This window comes from Centroberyx gerrardi, chromosome 10, assembly GCF_048128805.1.
Source record: "Centroberyx gerrardi isolate f3 chromosome 10, fCenGer3.hap1.cur.20231027, whole genome shotgun sequence".
NCBI lineage: Eukaryota > Metazoa > Chordata > Actinopteri > Beryciformes > Berycidae > Centroberyx > Centroberyx gerrardi.
Window position 1 is genome coordinate 10,919,559 of NC_136006.1, and position 13,636 is coordinate 10,933,194.

Below are 13,636 nucleotides of genomic sequence, written 5' to 3' on the forward strand. Positions count from 1 at the left end.
TATTCTGTGATATTTCATAAGTCCACATCTTTAAGCATTACCTCCTCATCCTGGAGAGTATCAGAAACTCTGACTCAGCACTTTGATTTAGGTCCCTGCTGTGCAAAAATTCCCAGCCCTCTCTTCCCCTCTCTTCCTGTTGTTTGTCATTGCACAGGAACTAGAGAGAAGCTCCAATAGATTGCCTTTACCAGATGCCGTGTCTGTCCGGGACACAGAGCAGCTGACCGTTGGATGTCTTGTTTTTCTCAGTAAAAATCTCTCCAGCACATATGCTTCTAAAATGAAAAGTTTGGGAGCACAGGAAAAAAAAATTAATAAATTGAAAATGCCCATGCCTACTTTGAATCTCACGTTGCCCATGTGGTACATTTTCAATTTTTTTGGAAGCATGCATTTGTTGTTAGGGAGCATATGCTACTAAAATGGTAGCACTGTAGAACCCTACATTTTTTATGACAGTTTGGGGGATTTGTATGGAAACACAGCTTCTACCCAAGAAATGGTTTCTAAGAACTGATCAAGCCACTTGTGAAGATCAAATTAAGTGTTTAATTGTATGTATCTGTCCATTCAACGTGTCGGAGCTGATTAAATGGTTGAGCATGAGCATAATGCTGTCTATTGACATTTCAAAGACAGCAAAGAAGGGATTTCTGAGCAATCAGGTTAATACTCATGTCTAAAAGATACACAATGAAGCTTTAAAGTTTGTTAAGCATACAGTAGAACAGCTTGTAAAAAATGCAAGGCAAATGTCCATGTAAATGGACAATAAAATGTGATGCTATCTTAAAACAAGTAAACCTCTGTTTGACAGAGAGGATAACAACTTATTTACAACCTGGTAAATTATTTCCCCTTTGCCTCCATTTTATATCAGTCAAGGATCAGATCCTTGATCACATGAGCTCTTGAGATCTGGGACAGGAAGAAAATGTAAGTGGATGAAAATTACATTAAAAAATCTAATTTGAAAATGGGTTGATGTTATAAAATAAGGTCATCTTACAACAGTTCTATAAAACATCCATTTAATGGTCACTTTTTTCCATCAGACAATTTTAAGTAATGTCCAAAAATGAAAACTAAATGAGCAGTTGGACACATGTTGTTCCAAAGATAAATGTCACTTTAATGTCACTGGTTAACAAGAACACTGGTTATTGTTTTGCAGTAGATTACAGAGAGGCAGTTGGCCAGTACATAGACCAGTAGTTGATTTTGCTGATACCAGAAGCCTGTCCACCATGCAAATGCACATTCCAAGCCAAATCATGACCTGACACTGACTCAGCCAGTTGGCAATCAAGTCCAAAGCAGCAGTGCAATGCTCTGGATGAAGCAGATAAGTCTACTTTTTCTCAAGCATATTGCTGTTGCCAGGTCAAAACCTCAGACCATGGAAGTTTTCATGTAATTACTGGAGTTTAAAGATTACATGGTCCTCTATGGGATGACATTTTTTTAATAACCCTTGGACTTGTAAAATTGAATGTTAAAAAACTATATATTTTCAAAAATATATGGTTGTCAATCTAAAGATAAAGCTGTTTTTCTACATTGCTGAAAAGTGGACATTTTGGAAATATGAGGTTTCCACATGACAGCAGCAAGCCTGCAGCCTGTGATAGCAATACATGATGTTTTGTGTCATGGTTTATCTTTATACCATAATAGCAAAAACTTTCAGATTAGTTTCATTGAAAGGCTGAAAAATAGGCAAAATGTTACAATGGATCTCCACTAGGGATCACCTCAGCTGCAGTGGTGTGCAGATATAGCCCCCCCCTGGGTTGGAGGGCTATATCAGCTCTCTCTCTCTCTCTCTCTCTCTCTCTCTCTCTCTCTCTCTCTCTCTCTCTCTCTCTCTCTCTCTCTCTCTCTCTCTCTCTCTCTCTCTCTCTCTCTCTCTCTCTCTCTCTCTCTCTCTCTCTCTCTCTCTCTCTCTCTCTCTCTCTCTCTCTCACACACACACACACACCTTACGCAAGATTGTGTCATTCAGTGGCATGGACACTTTCTGAGAAGGCACTTTTTCATTTTTTCTTAGTGTTGTTAGGGCCGTTAGTGTTGTTACAGTTTCTCTGCACTCCATTTGATGAACAAACCAAACCTGCCCTCCTTTCCAGGTTAACCCTAACATGTCACATAAACACCAGTGAATAGGTTAAAATAACTGGGATGATTAATCAAATCAAAACTTGGATACCAACCTACTCTACGATTAATGTTTTATTTTTACCCTGGTTAAAAAAAAGTATAATACGGTAAATAATAAATAAGGTAAAGTATTTCTTACAGGTTAATGCATCAATAATTTTTGTTTCTTCAAAACAAGTACTTTTACTTTTATTACTTAGGTACCAGGGGGCCCCAGGGTTTTGCTGTCCCTAAACAAGAAATCTGTGGCCCCATAACACAAAAAATGTGCATGTATAGAGCTCAAACCTGGATAATAAGTCTAATTCAGTTTCTTCAGTGTCATTCAGAAACAATATTATACTTTCTATGCTTGTTCATCATTGCGTTCCATATTGAATTTATTGATAACCTCTGGAGACCTTGCTTTCCTGTATGATTTCACTGGAACAGTAGATCTATACACTCTTCCTCAGGTGGAACATTAGTAGTCATGTCAATGCTGTGTAGCAAAATCACAGTATACACTGTCAATAAAATGAGATGAACAAACATAACTTAGCCAACTAAATATAGAGAGAATATAAAATCACTAAAAGTAATCAAGTAAAAGGGTAATCAAGTATGTGATTCTTCTCAAGGTGATCTTATTGAGCTGTGAGTGTCTTTTACACAGCTCTGGCTCTCAGAGGATGAGAGAAAGTAGAAGTAGTGTAGCAGCTCCACTTCCATGTTTGAGTTTGACAACAGCATTTAAATTGCAGAACGAGACAAACAATTCATACGTCAAAAACATTAAAACAACTATAGATCCAATACAGCTAGCCTATATTTTCTCTACAACACTGTCTCTGTCCAGCTGTCTTAAATCCTCTGCATACAATGTTGACTGCAACTTCAATTCAATTCTCTACAGGAATAAAACAATACAGGAAGAGCATTATTTTATTTGATATTTTATTTTATAGAAGTTAGAGTATGTGTGGGGAGGGTGGGTTTAAAATGGGTGTTAGGGTGTGTGTGGGGGGATGGTGGGTTGTAAACGGGGGTTGGTGTGTGTGTGTGTGTGTGTGTGTGTGAGAGCACAGGTGTTATACTGAACAAAAATATAAATGCAACACTTGTTTTTGCTCCCATTTTTCATGAGTTGAAATAAAAGATCTAAGACTTTTCTATGCACACAAAAGGCTTATTTCTCTCAAATTTTGTTCACAAATTTGTTTAAATCCGTGTTAGTGAGCACTTCTCCTTTGCCAAGATAATCCATCCACCTGACAGGTGTGGCATATCATGATGCTGAACAGCATGATTATTGCACAGGTGCCTTGGGCTGGTCACAATAAAAGGCCACTCTAAAATGTGCAGTTTTTAATCACACAACACAATGCCACAGATGTCGCAAGTTTTGAGGGAGCGTGCAATTGGCATGCTGACTGCAGGAATGTCCACCAGAGCTCATGTTGCAGCATGATAATGCACGGCCCCATGTTGCAAGGATCTGTACACATTCCTGGAAGCTGAAAACATCCCAGTTCTTGCACGGCCTGCATACTCACCAGACATGTCACCCATTGAGCATGTTTGGGATGCTCTGGATCGGCGTGTACGACAGCGTGTTCCAATTCCTGCCAATATCCAGCAACTTCACACAGCCATTGAAGAGGAGTGGACCAACACTCCACAGGCCACAATCAACAACCTGATCAACTCTATGTGAAGGAGATGTGTCGCACTGCATGAGGCAAATGGTGGTCACACCAGATACTGACTGGTTTTCAAAAAATGCATATCTGTAGCCCTAGTCATGTGAGATCCATAGTTCAGTGCCTAATAAATGTCTTTTTTCAAGATAAAACTGCACATTTTAGAGTGGCCTTTTATTGTGACCAGCCCAAGGCACACCTGTGCAATAATCATGCTGTTTAATCAACATCTTGATATGCCACACCTGTCAGGTGGATGGATTATCTTGGCAAAGGAGAAGTGCTCACTAACACGGATTTAAACAAATTTGTGAACAAAATTTGAGAGAAATAAGCCTTTTGTGCGCATAGAAAAAGTCTTTTATTTCAACTCATGAAAAATGGGAGCAAAAACAAAAGTGTTGCGTTTATATTTTTGTTCAGTGTAGTATGCTCAATTTCTTGAGGTAATTCAGGAAAAGTCAAATGTTGGATGTTGTGGGGAACTCCATCTTCTCCTGTTTCTTCTCCCTTGTCCTCTTCCTCCCTTTTGGTTTCAGAAGCATTATCAATCTCTTCATTGTGGAAGACTTCCTGAACTTTTTTCCTTCAGCCTCTTTCTCATCTTTCTCCATGCAGACCTTGAGCTTCATGGCCTGCTCCCCCATTTCTTTGATGAGAACCTCCATCTCCTTTTCTGTCTTGAGCCTGATCGAAAGCTCCTGGATGCTCAACTCTCTTTTTGGAGTATCTTCAGTTTCTCCAATTCTTGGAGGAGGCCCACCTTCTCTTCCTTCTCTGCCTTGAGCTTGATGGTAAGCTCTGTGCTCAATGCATTATCTGCACTGAGCCTTTTCAGCTCCTCAGTGTTTTGCTCCAATGTCTTAAGCAGCTCCGAGCCACTGAGCATTATGGTCTCCAGGTTGCTCAAGGCCTCCTTTTTCTGGAACATTTTCAGCTCCTCGAAGAGGAGCTGAAGAAGGTGGCTTTGAAGGATAATGACCCACAGTAAAGATATTTATTATTTCTTTTTAACCTCTGCTGAATGACCCAAGACAGAACAGAGCTTAGGTGTGCAAAGATGACAAACTGCATGATTGCAATTTGAAAAGCTTTGCTCCAAAGTCAACAATCCACCGATGGAAACAAGTGACACCAACTCTTTCAAAAATGAGCTCTACTGAAAAATTAGGGTGCTTCCTCAAGGGAAGAGCAATACTTTTGCAGACCGGAAATTAATTCATTTGACAAGGACATTCTTAGAAAATAATTTTAGGTTTAGATATATCACTTTATCACCTCTGGCATATAAACTTCAGCAAAAATCCCTGATTCTCATTGGTCTAGCCTGAGTAAATAACAGACTAATATGATCCACAGCCCTCACCTTATGTAATTGTAGTTTAAGCATAAATATTAACAAATGCAAAGATATGAAATACAGTTCACATTAACAAGTCTTCCACAGTAAAAAAAAAAACATGTCCTCCTTTCTGGAACAAGCTTGCTCATGCTCCTATAGTATATACTACTAAATATTGTGGAAGTAAGGGAAAGAGTGACTCACAGTGAGTCAGCATCCAAGCCACAAACTTATAGTGGGATGACTGGGCGTGGATCCTCATTGGGATCGTCCATTTTCTAATGGCTTTTCTAGGTTCTGTGTCCCTCCCTGTAATGATAGGATTGCTCTGTGGTGTTTGTTGCAACACAGACACTTTTGTGTGCAAAAACCTATGGCAGAAGAATCACTGGCTGTTTGTGCGTGTGTGTGTGTGTGTGTGTGTGTGTGTGTGTGTGTGTGTGTGTGTAGATATGTGATGTTGCATCAAATTATAGTTTTCACTAATTTTCCCGTTGCTATATACCATTTTCCTCTTTGATAAAGTTTGTTGTCAGTTAGTTTCTGTTATCCAATTCAGCTGTGTCTTAAAATCTTGATTTTATTTGTTTCTTTTGAGCTCCTTTGTTTATTTTACCTCCCCCACATTTTTCCTCATTTTCTTTCTGCTTCACCAATTTATGCGTGAAAATAATTTTAACTTGATTTGATGACAAAGCAGCTGAAATGCTTTAACTGTCCAATCCAAACAGTATAGAGCAGAACAGAATAAAACATTCCTCAGCTGTTCCTGTCTGCAAAAATACACATACTGTACATTTATTAAGTTGAAGTTTGCTTTTCATTGAAAGGCTTTATAAAGCTGTATGTTTTGTTTATTTCTCTCTGGTAAGTTTATATCAATGAAGCAAGGCAGAAGTACAGTTATTATATCTGTAGATAGTTGACACTTCATTTTGCAGACTTTTTTCACCTCTGTGGTATCTATATATTCATATACCTCTATATGCTCTATAGTGATACTGATCTCAGCTTGGGGATGAAATAAGGACGAACTGTCTGGATTGAGGAGCTGTTTTGTATGAATGATGATATCAGATCGTCTTATTTCCAAATCCTAAAACCTTGTTCATTTATTTGAGAGCATGTTTACTGGTCATTGCACAAGGAGCCAGGGGCTTTTGGTTTGATTCCCAGGTTCATATTACATTCAGCATGATTCCCAAACACACAAACCACAGCAAATGTGTTCCAAAACCAAGTGCTTCTAAGCAAAATATCTAGTTTTAGTCAAGGTCTAGTTCTTTGCCAGATAGCATATTTTTAAGCATCTATAAGTCAAGTCTAAAATAACACGTCTGTTTTTCTCTCACAGAACAGAAGGGAGCCACAGAAACGGCATGCCTACCCACACAGTGCTGGTGTATGTTCGGTCCACACAGAGGGGCGCCTGTGTGTTTTAAATGACTGAGGAAGGCACAAAATACCTGGGTTTCTCTGACAAAGTGACCCTTCTGCTGCAATGTGAACTAACCCGAGGTTTTGACTGCTGTTCATGTTCTTGCTGCAGTTTATCTTCCTTCTCGTTGTGTCCATTCAAAACAGGGTTGGTCCATGGGGGGTGACCCAGGGTGGCGATGACCTTTGAAATGTAATTGGCCAATCCAGCAGTGCAAGGCTAGGGACGGTCGTTAGGGAATTTACAATACTTTGAAGCTGCAAAAAGTTTCTCTCTGTCCCAGTTATTTGTGAAGAGGATCTTGGATGAAATTTCTTTGAATGGATTTGATTTAATTCACTTATTAATTGTATTTAATTTAATTATTAGTTGATTGTTAATATATTCAATTATGTTTCAATTATGATATTCTGCAGTTGCCAGTGGCTATATGACTTTAATGGCCTCTAGTGAGCAATATGTCGAGGATGGAGCACAAATCTGGTGTCAAATAAAACTGTGCAACCATTCTGTTGGCACCAAGTATGTGATGTGAGCTCACCAGGTAATGGGATAAAGATGGCATACATAAATTATACCTCTACTATACAAAGACCACCCCAAAATGTGTCTCTGCCCCACCTTAGCCACCCCTTGGAAAGTGTCCTCAGCACATCACTGAGTCACAAACGTCTGTTTACAGATGCTGGATTTGTTGTATTGCAGCTGTTGTAATATTTTTCTCCTTGAGGAGCCAAAGGGCTTTTTCTGCAATAACAAATTTGTTCTCAACGAACTTGTCCCACTTGAAATGCACCAGATGTTGCCTCATCACTGGAATGTTAAGTTAGGAAGGGCTTTACCGTGGTCTTGATAGCATGTGAGGCAAATAAACTGTTAATACTGTGACGGTTTTGTGGAGATTAAGCAACAACTATAGGTTGTTTTTGTAGAAAACATATGCCTGTGTGTTTTTCATGTTTAGTTGATTGTTTAGTTTAACATTTTATGTTTAGTTTATTACTTCTGCTCAAAGTTATCCGTTGTATTTACCAGAAGTTACATTAAGGGTCCTATGCAGGTCTGGAAAGTCGTTAAAAACATGAAAAATGAATTTGATTATTTATTATTAGTCTTGACATGTTTAGGAATTGCATATTAGTATGGAAAATATGGCATTACAGCACACTTAATGTAGTTGTAAATCCACATATCATGATATTTGTTGTTGTCCTGAATAATATTTGGCTATAGGTGTAATGGCCTAGCTGACAGTCACATTGCCTATAGCCACTATCAGCATACATGTTAACACATGTTAACTGAATCTTCAAGTCCAGAAAATAAATTAAGATCTGGCAATGTATGACATTTTGAAATGGAAGCTGTACAGGAATCTTGTGTATTGAATAAAACTTGCTGAAAGGGTGATATATTTAGACATTAATTAACACTGCTCTGTGCTCCACTACATACTAACTCCCATACTTTGTTTTTAAACCATCAGTGTCCCAGTTTCTTATTTATCTTGCCCTGTAGTTCAGGAAAATCCATTTGAACCTTATGAAAACTCCTGGAATGACAGCCGCTGTTGCTAGAGTCAACATATTTTTTTAAGCATGAGCCTATTGTCTTTACCTAACCCTAAAGGCTTTAAAACAACCCTATATCATGTTCCATGAAAAAGGCAAAACGGGTTTGCCCCTTACTGTTGGAAGATATCCATGCCTACACATGAAGTCTCAGGTGTCAGAAAAGCAGCAGGAACTCCCATGTGCCCTTTGCTCAACTAATCAAAACAAGTAGGTTAGATTTTGTGTAAAGGGAGGAGCGCCAATGTGTTTTTGCTGGGAAACTATTCAGGATAAGTGGATTGAGAGGCATTATTCACCCTGAGGACCAACGTCACTGCATCGCTCAGCTCAAGTTCATAATGCTGGGTGGGTCTGTACAAAGCCAATGAATAGGTGCACAGTTCACATCAGTTTGACAAAGGTCTTGTCACAAGAAATGCAGATATTCTCAATGAGCACGTCAGAGTTACTCAGAACTCAAAATATGATGATTCACTAGCAAGTGCAGCGTTTCCTTGTAACCTACTACTTACTTTTTCTGTTGATCTCTGTAACCCTCCAAACAGCAGGGACTATAGGCAGTACTGTTCAGTCAACATTTCAACAAGTCTTCTTTTTTACTTTTACTTGAGTAAAAAGTTGAATCAGTACTTCTACTTTTATCAAAGTATTTTTTTACACAAGTATCTGTACTTCTACTTAAGTACAGAATGTGTGTAATTTTGCCACCTCTGGATATGGACTATAACATGATTCAACCTTTATTTAACCAGGTATTCCCATTGATATAAAAAACTTATTTTAAAAGAGTATCACAGCCTCTCTGCAGGCGCTTCCACTTTCATCTAGAATATTTTAGAATGCACTGCGACCAGGACAGTATAGTGTATATAAGACACAGACAGTTTTCTTGGTCTTTTTAACCACACTGTGACAGAGGAGGGAAAGTCTCTCTAATGACTCGATGCTTTTGATCTGTGCTGCTTATACTGTAGCTGTGGTGGGACAAGAGACGGACACAGGGGATTCATTGTTAGAGAACTATCCCCCCCCTCCAGCTGTCAAATATGTTTTCTCTTTTGTTTCTCAGTTCGAACTTCATAACATTTTGTTCTTAACCGAAAGCATATCCTAAAGTTTCAGTGTCTTTTGCTATGATGGCAAAATTAAAAGGAGTGGCTACAGTATGCCTATGGTCAAGTACAGCATGTTCAGCAATGAGAGCAGCAAAGTCAGTCAGTTGGTTGTGAAAGAAGATCTTTTTTCTTTTTTTTTCCTCGCAGAGAATAGATCATGGACATAATGGATTAGCAGCAATTAAATGTCACAAGGCAACAGTCCAACTGCCAGAGGTCACAGAGAAAGAGCTGGAAAGAAAAGGCCCATTCAACAGAGAAAAAGATTCAGTCAATGACCTGGAAATGTGATTCCTCTTTATCCAGTGGATTCAGTTCCCTCGGTAAAGCCCCACTCCCCCTCCTTCACAAACAGAAACACTGACCTCATATTGCAAGGTAGGATCGCGTTATACAACCACACAATAAATGTACAGGAATTTGTCTTGGAGGCATTGGTACACTACTTACGCAGTGACACAGTACATACAGCACCTCACATACAGTGATAGACAGGAGACTATACATATATATGGATTCAGTATTTGATCACTATGAGCACTGTGTGATTGTAAATACAAAGCCTTCTTTTGCCTCCCAGCTCAGCTATTGGTGACTCAGCAACAGCATCTGTTGGCGATGTTGACATGCTTCACTTCTTTACACGCAATATGTGTTTACCAGGAGGTGGTTGACTTCTTGTGCATCTTCACCTCATTGCTACATATTTACTGTGAGTCGCTGTTAGGGTAACACATTCAGAATTGTTGTATACAACACCGATAGCTTTGTCCCTCCATTATAGCCCTTAATTGGGTGCTGTGCACAGTTCTGCATAAACAAAGGAAAATAAGCCCTAATCCTACTCTTCACACTCTCTGTCACACACACACACACACACACACATAAATGCGCACATGCATGCACATAAGCTCCTCACCCCAGAAACAAAAACAGATTGTTGTGCAATAGCTCGAGGTTCTTCTTATGCAACCCATGATCACTTCTTTAACGGAGTGTACCCAAACCCTGGTTGCACAAAGGAGTTAAAGCCTTGCCACCTGATTTAACGGTTGGGAAGGCCAACATTGCATCACAGACTTGAGAAATATTCACTGGTAATCTGATGATCTGTTAGTTTGTTTAATTGCCTCTTCATCATTCATTGCTGATGTGATTCCTGACTGAATGTCGTTGTGGTGGCATGTTGTTCGAGCACAGAGCTGCGGAAAACTGAATTTATATGAAGGATGATATGTATAGTCTTACTGTCCATAGTATGTCTTACACTGTCTCCATTCACTGTATATGAGGCTCTGTGTATCTGTGTATCTGAAACTCTGTAAGCCGTCAACATGACTCTTCCAAGAAATCCTATATATTTACTCTGGTAACAGTTTTACACAGAACTCAAGGAGCCTCTGGTCAAGTGCACAGCAATGTTTTTCATCTGACATTGTGGAGTAAGAAGATATTAATGATTATCCTGTGTGAGAGACTCTGGCAGACAAACCAGTGTATCTGCTGCAGTTTTGAGCATTTACAGATGCTGCATTCTCCTCAATGGAATATGAATAGGAGTATTTGGAAACATAACAACTCAGGCAAAAGTTAGAGCACTCAGACGTTGTCCCTTTAAACATGAATGGTGTTCAGATGTGATTCAACATGAATAATATTGGTGGTTAGGGTTAGAGTGCTTTACTGTCCCATGAGTGCATACATTGTTTTTAGCATGGATGACCAATGTGGGAATCTAACAAGAAATGGATGGAAATAGAGTGGAAAATGGCATACACCTTGAAAGAGTTTTATTTTGTCTAGATTTATGTCTGTCTGTGTGACAAGACATCACATCCATTAGCTCATTTCAGCTGTGGGGTAATGTACAGCTCATGTGTATAAGGAGCATTCCTCTGTCTCATCCCACTTCCTCATCTTTTCCCGTTTTTATCTCCTCTCTTTGCACATCATGACTTGTGCATATTGTTGCTGCTGGGTGCAAACCTCTTCATTTTTATGTTTTCACTTCAACTGAAATATTAGTTGCTCCTCTATGGGTTGAGGAAGTTCTATGACCTCTTGGGCTTTTTTGAACCCTTACAAAACCCGCTGGGTAAACTCAAAACTGCACTGTCGTCAAACCAAAAATAAGGCTGCTTTTCTTAGTTCCTGGAAAATTGACCTTTTTGAGATACAAGTTATTCATACGACAGTGACTATATGCTCTGGTTTGATGGCAGTGAAACTGCTTTTTCTCATCTCCTAAATATGTAGATTAGATGCAAATATTTGTCACATATGCCCAGAACAACTGTAAGGGCCTGAAAAAAAAAACAGTCATAGAGTGTTAGTGTTAGTTGTTATGACTGACATGTGGACATAAAACAACAATCTTCACTGTGAGGAGTTACGTCTACTTGAAATTAAGTTATTTTTTCAAGCAACGATCATGTATTCTGTCTGCTTTTATGGCTCACTGGAAGAATAGGCCTGGGCCCCAAATCCCAAAATCATACAGCTGTTTACTCTGCTTGACCATAGAAAATGTGTGGAGAGTTGATTAATTCTTTTGGAAAAGGACGCAGCTGTTTCTATTAGCTTCACTTTATAAATCTAGAGCTGCTGCAAAGCATCAGTCAGCCATGCAGCCCAGATTTTTATGAAGAACAACTTTTTCTCTCTTTTTGTTGGACATAAGTCACTAATTCGATGGACCAAACACTTACATACAAGACTTGCTTTGCATGTGGTCTTCTGTTGTAAGAGGACTTGCTCATGTTGCTCAGAAAGTCAGAGTTCTTGTGGAACTGGATCTGCAGCTGGGTCATCTTTCATTTTCCATCCTTGTGCCAAACCGCCAGACCCTCCCTGGGTAAATGGACAGATGTGACGTAAGAGGAAGAACTCCTTTTCAGCAACTGTTGTCATGTGATCGCAGTTTATCCTACAGTTCAGAATATAGCCTCTACAATTTTGATATATAAGACGATGTGTGGCATAATAATGTCCTAGTATCATATAAAATTCACCAATAATGAATAGAGAGTTTGATTACATTTAATGGAAAGCTGGACAATTCCATTTACACTCCTTTTCCACTGAATTCATCAGCTTTGATTACAAGGAAGTTTCCAGTTATGTTGAATCATCACCCTGAAACTGTTATTCTCTGATAAAGTCGATGAGAGAGGTGAGATACACTTTGTGAATCACAGAGGGAAATTCAGTTGTCCTTACACAGAAATAAGTCAGAGGAACACACACTCAACACCAGTATACAGACAGCATGAACAACAACCATATAAACTAATACGCATCTATCACAGTTATTCCTGAGAAAGGTCTCCGGGAAATAGCACTAAATTGCTCATATTGGCACCTGTTACTTGCACAAACCCGTGTCAACTGACTAACTGGGTGGCTCTAACCTGTTGGGTGTCTGCACTTGCTTTCATGTACTGTGTTGTGCATGACTGCATTTGCAACCCTTTGCGGTGAAGAGGAGGAATCCTCTTTGGCCAGTGCATTTTTGTGCTCCGTGCTTATTGTCTTGTCGGGACATGCCGCCTGACAATAGAGCATGCTCCAGGTAAACAAGGAAACTTATTGTATTCAAAGTTCAGAAGACTCCCAGGAGTCTGGCTATATGTCTGGCTTTCGACAGGCAGACATTTTTCAAAGTTGTCGTGAGCTAAGTCAATAAATAAAATAAATATCAAAGAAAAGCTGGAAAGCCCACATGGTTTGGATTATCTATGGTCCAGACCAGAGGCTTTTTCCTACCCTTTTGACTTTATTGAGAAATCCTGTGTGAAAGCCTTGTGTGTTTACTAGTCAAGCCACATATTGAGGAAAAATGTCAAGTTGTTATAGGTCTTACTGCTAAGATGTCAAACAATTGTGAAAGCAAGAAGACTGGCACATTGTGTGTGTTTTGATTTGAGAAGAAATGTCACAGATTCATAAAAGGGTTAATAGAGAAATTATATTAGTTTAGAGTAGTATAGAATAGACAACAGCAGTACACTGTGACTGTATTGAGTGTAGATGCCCTCTATCACAGCTCAAAAAGTTGTGTTTGTTCTTAAGGTCTACCATAAGGCACCTTAAATCAGTTGGACATTTATAGTTGATGCATATGGGTGCAGGGTATGAAAATGTTTTAGTCAACTGGCCATAGTGGCAAATAGATTCAGAATTTCATCAGCCAATTAAACTTTTAAAACCACTCCTGCACACATAAACAAGCATTTGAAGACAAATTAACTCCATAGATTTAGGTCTGAGAAGGGTTTTGGTCCACTGATGACGCGCACCAACTAGCTCCAGGTTATCTTAAT

The 13,636-nt window shown here is 39.2% G+C and overlaps 1 protein-coding gene across 1 annotated transcript in view; it reads right to left on the bottom strand.

Moving 5' to 3' along the window:
* Window positions 1–12,814: 12,814 nt before the first annotated feature.
* traf3ip1 (TNF receptor-associated factor 3 interacting protein 1) overlaps window positions 12,815–13,636 on the bottom strand; it is a 328,730-nt gene continuing 327,908 nt past the window's right edge. Inside the window, exon 17 of the mRNA XM_078285960.1 lies at window positions 12,815–12,830. The gene's annotated coding sequence lies outside the window, so the exon portion shown is untranslated. The remainder of the gene's footprint in view (window positions 12,831–13,636) is intronic.